Below are 8,673 nucleotides of genomic sequence, written 5' to 3' on the forward strand. Positions count from 1 at the left end.
CGCGCACACACACACACACACACACACTCCCACACATGCACACACACACTGTGAGCTGTTGAAAAACATTTGTACAACCTGCCCACATTATCTTTATCATAAAATAAAAAAAAATAAATAAAGTAATCCCTAAACATATTCACACTTAGGAAACTACTGAACTTTCAAATATTGAAAAATAAAACCCTGAGTGGCAAGAGTAGGGAATGAACACAGCCAAGCTCATTACCAGCCTGCCTTTTTGCCTTTTTTTTTTTTTTTTAATTTTTTTTTTCAACGTTTTTTATTTATTTTTGGGACACAGAGAGACAGAGCATGAACGGGGGAGGGGCAGAGAGAGAGGGAGACACAGAATCGGAAACAGGCTCCAGGCTCCGAGCCATCAGCCCAGAGCCTGACGCGGGGCTCGAACTCACGGACCGCGAGATCGTGACCTGGCTGAAGTCGGACGCTTAACCGACTGCGCCATCCAGGCGCCCCGCCTTTTTTTTTTTTTACAGATACAATGAACTCAGAGGTCTCAGGAAGAGAATGAAAAGTAGGAAAATTGAAAGTTACAACCTCAAGCAGTTTCCATTAAACCACTTTCTTCCCAATTTGTTATATACACCCAGCCTACCCCTTCAATGGAGGAGAAAATCTGTTTTTTCATCAGATACAGTGGGAAACCATAGCAAAGCAAGGAAGTCTACTTCCAAGAGGAAAAACTGCAAATTGCCTGATTTGGTGAATAGTCAGGCACTCAACAGACAATCTCAAATTGCACTCCTGTATCTTTATATTTAAACACAAAAATGCACCCTAAAACAGAAGTGTTCATAGTACAATCTTATCTAAAATGCCAACTTTTCCACTGACTCATTGCACTTCTGAAATCATAATTTGGGAACATTTTATTTAGATCATGTGACTTTCAAAGTAATTCATCACCAATTAGACTTTATTTGTACTTTTTCAGAAAGGTTTTCAATTTTTTAAAAATCTAGCTAACTTTTATATGTCCCATGAGTTGTAGTGTGAAAAAAGAAAAAAAAAGGCACCGTTAAAAAGTTTTTAAGACATAAGTTCAATTTATGTAACTAATTTATGGTTTGCTTTCCATCTCTTATATTCTCTTCAAAATGGGATCACAGGTTGAGGACGAGTCTTGCCTCTCTCTAGCAAAATTTCTTTATATTATTCCCATATTTTCTTAATTTAAATTAATATCACCATGTTTGACCTATATAGTACTAAGACAAAAAGCTTTCCGGAAATCTTCATTTATTTAAAATGGTATGACCATTTAACGTCACATGAAAATATCAGATATGAGTTATTTACATGTTTCTGCCTTTTCAACAAAGTAATATTTGGATTAGATGTGGGATATGTGATTTTTTTGGACTATGGACTGGGTTTTTTTTTATTTTTTTTCAATCAACAAATCTCAGCACCCTGCCTTTTGTTTATAAATGACTCTGAATAATCTAGGAAGGGAATTTCAAGTCTCAAAATATCAAGCAATGAATAATTTTCCATTCAACTCTCTTGCCTAGAGCTTCGTAGTGGTAGCACTAAACCTAGTGGCAAAAGGATGTTCTTTAAATAAATAATTTCCAGTACGTTTTTTCAGATTATACAAGTATCACTTGCACTTAGGACAGCTGGAAAACGTTTTCAAAAAGAAGGCTATCAAAACAACCTATGATATACTACCTAGAAACAAAGAATTATCACCTATTTCCTTATTTCTTTTTTTACAAAAAGAAGGAAGTCAAAAATACTGAAAACCTTGAGAGGCCTGAGTGGCTCAGTTAGTTAAGTGTCTGACTCTTGATTTAAGCACAGGTCATGATCTTGTGGATCATGAGAATGAGCCCTGAGTGTGGCTGTGCACTGACATAGCAGAACCTGCTTAAGATTCTCTCTCTCCCTCTCTCTCTGCCCCTCCCCTACTCATGTACACATTCTCTCTCTCCACCCCTCAAAATAAACAAACATTAAAATAAATATTGAAAACCTCAATTAACTGTCTTGCTCAAAAGAATGGGTATAGTTGTAATGAGTTGGAAAATTTTCTCAAATGCCATATGTATTGTTTTTGAAATCAGGAAAAAAAGATAAAATACAGTAATCTGTTTTCTAGCCAATAATTAATAAACAAAGCATAATTAATGACTCAGGAACTCTTAGTACTCCTAGTCATCAGGGTAAAGTCAATTTTATAGTAAGGATGAAGTTACAGAAGGGATAAGAATATCCCCTTCTTAGGGATACAGAAGCTTGAAAATTCAAATGTTTATACAGGGACAAAGCAGATAATATAAATAAGCAACTACAAAAATCCTGCCAAGGGGGCGCCTGGGTGGCTCAGTCAGTTAGGCATCTGAGTTTGGCTCAGATCATGATCTCAGATTTGTGAGTTTGAGTTCCACAGCAGGTTTTGCGCTGACAGCTCAGAGCCTGGAGCTTGGTCCAGATTCTGTGTCTCCCTCTCTCTCTATCCCTACCCAGCTCATGCTCTGTCTTTCCCTCCTTCAAAAATAAATAAACATTTTTTAAAAATCCCATCAGGACGGCAATTGGTAGACACTCCCTAGTGTTATTAAATTCTCCTTTTTGTTGTTTTTGTTGTTTCTTCAAGAGAAACCAGATATTTGTGTGCTTATGTGACATCTCCCAATTTAAAATTTTTCAGTTAAGCAAACATTTTTAAAATAAGTCGACCAATCTGAATGACTATAAGCCTAACTTGGCCTATCAATTACCAGCGTGTAGCCCTGCTTATCAAAGACTGAGTCGAATCTGAGTTAACTCTAGACCATATTCTTGATTTACGAAACACTACTGGAAAAAAAGTAAGCTTCCATACAATATTGAAAGGGACTTTCAGAAGGCAGATGAATAACACACCACCCGTCAAAGATGTCCATACCCTAATCCCCACAACCTTCGAATATGTTACCTTGCACAACGAAAGGGACTTTGCAGCTATGATTAAGGTTAAGGACCCTGAGAGGGGGGGATTATCCTGGATCATCAACCTGGCGGGCTCAACCTAATCAGACCAGTTCTTTAAAATACGTGAGTAAGGCAGAAGAGTAGATCAGAGAGATATGATATGAGGACTTGATCTGCTATTGCTGACTCTGAAGATGGAAGAAAGAAGTCATAAGCCAAGGAACACAGTGGCCTCTAGAAAGGCAAAGTAACAGATTCTTCTCTGGAGCCTACAGGAGAAAAAATAAGAACAAAAAACTAGTAACATCCCTGCTGACAGCCTGATTTTAGCCCAGTGAGATTCATATTGGGCTCCTGACCTACAAAACTGTGAGGTAATACATTCATATTGTTTAAGCCACTAAGTTTTTGATCATTTATTATGGCAGCAAAAGGAAACTAATACAGTGATCCTAGTTTGACATTTTACAGATTGGAACACTAGGGTCCACAGACAAAGCCAGGAGAAAAATACGTTTCAACATTCCCGGGCCAGTGATATTCCCACTTTACCAGCCCATGTTGATTGCTTTTGTGTTTGCCTTTATGTGATTTTCTCATAAGGGAAGAGCTATTAACTTGCAAAAAATGGAGGAATGGATGGGGAGAGAGGAGGGTGGGAGGAAGGGAGGGAGGGAGAGAGGGAGAGAGAGACAGACAGAGGAGCTGGGGAGAGGGAAAGAGAAACACTCTAACTAGGATTTACTAGAGAAGTAACATTTGGTTTGGGATTCACAACTAGATAAGAGGACAAATAAGTAGAGGGAAGAAAGAGATGTATTAAGATTAAAAATGCAAAGCTGCTACAATTATAATCAGTCTACCTTTTTATTATTACTTAAAATGCCTGCCTCTAATCCTTAGCTGTCTAACCAGTTTGGAATTTGCAGAAATTTAAACAGGCTGGGCATGGATTGCACGTCCTGCTGTCTGTGAAGGATTTGTAAGGATCTGTTAGCCCAGGATTATGCACATTTTCTGTTGGCTTAGGTGTCAACCATCTGCAATATAACTAAAGCTGTGATATGCCTGCCGAGATCATGATTGCAATCACAGCTCAACAGCAAGAGCAATGCCAGAGTCAGCAGCGTGAAGGACATCAGAGCTCAAGCTTGCTTGGAAAATCTGTCCACTTTCACGTCTGTTCCCCCTTCCAGTGTGTAGTAGAAGAACCACCTTGGTGCCACATATACACTTCTCCCAAAGGCCCCACAATTAGTGTCTGTGCTGCTGGCACCTGAGCACTAATACGGAGAGACAGGTGGAAAGGACAGGAGATGCTTCTGCTCTTTGGTCCTAAAAGTACACAATAAGTCCACAAATAAGGCTGTCCTTGATGTTCATTTTAGGCAGATTCGATCAAGAAAAATATTCGGGATAAGAACAAAAGGGAGAAAACCAAGCATATGACATGATCTGCACTTCTTTTTCTCAAAATGGCCAAAATTGACCACATCTCCAATCCTCTCTCTGTACACTCAGAGCTGTTGTAACCAAAAGCATGTCTGTGCCTTGTCTCACCCCAGGGATACAGTTGAAAGGTGGGGTGGCTGCCCACCTTTTCTAAAAGCTGACCTCAAGGGTACCTAGAAATGCCCCTTCCTTGGCCAGGTAGGCTGAAGCACACTGCTCAGCAGAACCCCCAGAGCATGAAGGAGAGAGCTGAGCCCAATCCAAACCCATTCTTCAAAGTTCATTAAAAATGCCATCTCTAACATTATGACTTCCCCAACCTTTTCAGTTCCCATGAACAGGCTTCTTCCTTTGAGTTTGAACCCTAACACCTAGAGTATTTCTTTAATTGCATTCATCAGTAACAGAAACACAGTTCAAAATAGCCAAAGGAAATTATCTATCTATCCTTACCTATCTATCTATCCTTATTATCTATCTATTCTTATTATCTATTCTTATCTATCTACTCTTACCTATCCATTCTTATCTATCTATTTTTATCTATCTATTCTTATCTATCTATTGTTTATCTATCTATCTAACTATCTATCTGGGCAGACATAACTAGAAGAAAATCCAGAGTATAATGCCAATTTCTAGCATGGCTCATACTTAGTCAAGATCATCGGTAATCTCTCTCTGGCTCTTGGTTCTGCTTTTTCTGCCAGTTGGCTTCATTCTTACCTAAGTGAAAGCAAAATGGCTACCAGCAGCATTAGGCTTATATTCTATTTTCTCAGCAACCCCAGTAGAAATGCTTCTTTTCTAAAAGTTCTAGCAAAAGTCACAGAATTGAATCTGTGGTTCTGGATGGCTGACCCGGCATGAACACCTGCCCATCTCTAAGCCAAACATCATAGGCAGGATAATGCAACTGTTGAGTTGGCTAGTCAGGATCCTTCGAGATGTAGTGTAAGTCAGTTCTATACTAACTCCATGGCCCAAGAGTAGTTTGTTTCTCCAGGGAAAATCAGAGTACTACATAAGGAAAAAAAACAAAACAAAACAAAAACAAAAACAAAAACAAAAACAAAAACAAAAACAAAAAACAATGAATGCCAGGCTGGCAAAACCACACAAATCCAACTTTGCCCTAATTCCTGGCGAGAGTGATAGCAGTAGTTCTATGAGAGGAAAGGACTCATGGGTATGTTTTCTCTCTGTTTCTAAACTTTCCATAATGTTATTATATTGTCTTTATCATTTAATTGAAGGTGGAAGGCATGGAATAAAAGGAAAGAAAGGCATTGCTAAGTTTTAAATAAACGTAGATATGATAATATAAAGGTCAAGGCTTTCCTTCAGAATAGAAGAATCTCCCATTTGTAATAGATATTATCCTTTTCAAAGTGTCTCCTTGTATATTATCTCATTTGATCAGGTTTAAATGATTAAATAAGACAAATGGCATCATGAACTTATTTTCCAAATGATTTATGTTTCACCAAAATGTGTTTCTCTGAAAACAAGAGCATGACTCTGAGACCCTTGGATAGCTCAGTCAGTTAAGCCTCTAACTCTGAGCCTATAACTTTGGCTCAGGTCATGATCCCAGGGTCATGGGATCGAGCTCCACACTGGGCTCCAGCTGAGCATGGAGCCTGCTTACAATTTTTTATATCTCTCCCTCTGCCCCTCTCCTGCTCACACATTCTCTCTCTCTCTCTCTTTAATAATAATAATAATAATAATAATTTAAAAAAAAAAAACATGACTCCAAAATAACTCAAGGAAAAGGTCTGTGATGTTTTTTAAAGAAAAAAATAATTCAACTGGTTCCAAACTCTGTGGGAAGAGATCTAGATTCCCCAGCCTAAGACCCTCCTGGCTCCTGCTCCAACATATCTCTTTAGTTTTGTCTCCTAGTACACACAACCATGTACCCGACACTCATTAATAATGGTCTGTTTCTACTCCAGCAACCCATCAAGCATTCTTAAGACTCCTGTCTTTTTCCACTCAGTTCACTGACTAGGAAATGCCCCTAGCCTCCTCTTGGCCTATAAAGTCTTTTCATCTTTAAAGCCCTACGTAAATACCACATTTTCTAGGGAGCACTCCCTGATCCCCTTTTAAGTACTCGGAGCTCTCAAAGGACACTATGGATACTCCTCTGTGATCTTCATTTCAGTCTGCTTTATATTACAGTAAGCACTATAAGTAGGCAAGGCTGTGTCATTTTCTACAGTGTCACTTTACCATACTGAAGATTGCAAATGAACTGCTTGTTTTATTTTATTTTATTTTATTTATTAAATCACTGCATGATAGGAGACCAAAAGAAAAGAATAGAGAGTTGTTCCTCCAAAATCTCCAGAGAGGAAAGATATATATAGCAAATCTTTAGTATTATGTATATAACATTTTCTAGGTAAGTCTAACATTTTATTCCCTTCTCCTAGTGGCAAAATACAAGAAGAAAAGAGTTATGAACTCCACTAAATAGGGGGGAAAATGTCTAAAAATGAAAGGGAGCTCTCCTCACTACGATCAGACTTCAGCAATCATCTGAAAGAGAGGCGAGTTAAAAATAAAACTCTCACCCAAAAGGCAGCCAGGATACAACCCAGTTGCTTACGCTGAGCCAGCATCTTTCCAGAGCCACTTCCCAGGTGGTTAAATACAGCCATGCAGTCCTCTGGGCCAGAGCCTGAGCTAATTAGGGAGTCTCTGGAAAGGAATACAAGGACTTTTAATAAAAGAGCCACCACAAGCCACTGCATTGGTATTATACCTCTTCAAAATGCCAGGCCCTTTCTTACCATCAAGCATCACCACACTAACAAACACAGGAAAGGGGAGTTTGGGATGACAATAATTCTCTGAGTCATAAATGTTTCTGTGATCTACAGCATCAGAAACCTTTTTTATGGAAAAACAGCAGGGAAAGGCACACACTTTACTTTTCTATAGATATGACTTCTAAACGTCTAACTTGGCTGTCTTTGACTCTTTAAAGTGCTTTTTTTTTTTTTTAGAGAAATAACATCCCATTTAGGTTTTCCATAAAGCTTATTAGTTTAAATGATAAAACAGATAGTATTATAAAGTACATCATTGGAAAGTAGGCTCATTGTAAATGTCAGGGAAAGACAGCCCTGACTCTCTCAGAGTATAAAAGTGATGCTTAACCAAATCAGATGTCATTACAGGAGCAATTTCTAACAAATCTGAATCCAGCTCTCATCAGTTAACATATAGGACAAAACTGTGCCCTCTGTACATGGTAAGAACAGGGAGAGCCATGGTTGTGTTAATATTTTGTTATTTTTGAATTATTGCTTGTGTTTTCAGAGAATCTCAAGGTTGATTACCATAAAGATCATCTTGTCAAACCTTGAATCCAAACACCATAAAACTCGTGGAACACATTACTCTTCCTTTAAAATTCCTTTAGTCATTTATAAGTGACTTCAAGTGTGGTTTGTCCACTTTTCTTTTGGCAATAATGATTATGATTCCTCATAATAAATAATACTCTATAGCTTACAATACACTTTTTCACAAATAATACTATCTAAATTCTCACAGCAGTATCTCTGTTAATTGCCCCCAAGCTTACCTAACTAGCCCCTGCAAATAATAAGACAGATATTATGTATCTTCCCAATTTATTTTTAAATACTAAAATATGATTTTTTAAAGAAGCAAAGAACTATAGAATCACATTTCAGAAATGTGAGTGCTTAATTAGTTCATTTTTAGCAATACACATTTACCAAAGTATATAAACCAATGCATTGGAACTATGACATTCCAAATTTCCAAACCTTAAATGCAGAAATATAACTTTAATTTAGTTTACTCATAAATTATAATTAAAGGATTTTTAGTAAATATATGCAAATATAAGGCAATTTCAGCAAAAGTGCCATATTTCAAATTATTTGGTATATGCACAAGATAGGGCAGCACTAACAGGAAAGAGAGCCTTAATAAAGTCCATAAAGGAAAGGAGGAATGAAAGGGTAAAGTAGTCATCCTGATAATCAAAAATTCAAGTTTCCCAAAGCCCAGCAGTCATGGCCAAACACAAAACAGGTAAATTCCTTATGTGGAATAATGTTGGAAGTCATGAAGAAGCTAACAAACACTCCATGAGACCGTTCCATTTGACTAATTAATTTGACTAATTAATTCCACCAGAGATGCATCCCTTCTGTTTGAGGATTTGGCCCTGTTAGATTTCCATTCTTTGCATGATGTAGTAGGAAATGTAGGGTGTATAATACAAGC

This window comes from Panthera uncia, chromosome A2, assembly GCF_023721935.1.
Source record: "Panthera uncia isolate 11264 chromosome A2, Puncia_PCG_1.0, whole genome shotgun sequence".
Lineage (NCBI taxonomy): Eukaryota > Metazoa > Chordata > Mammalia > Carnivora > Felidae > Panthera > Panthera uncia.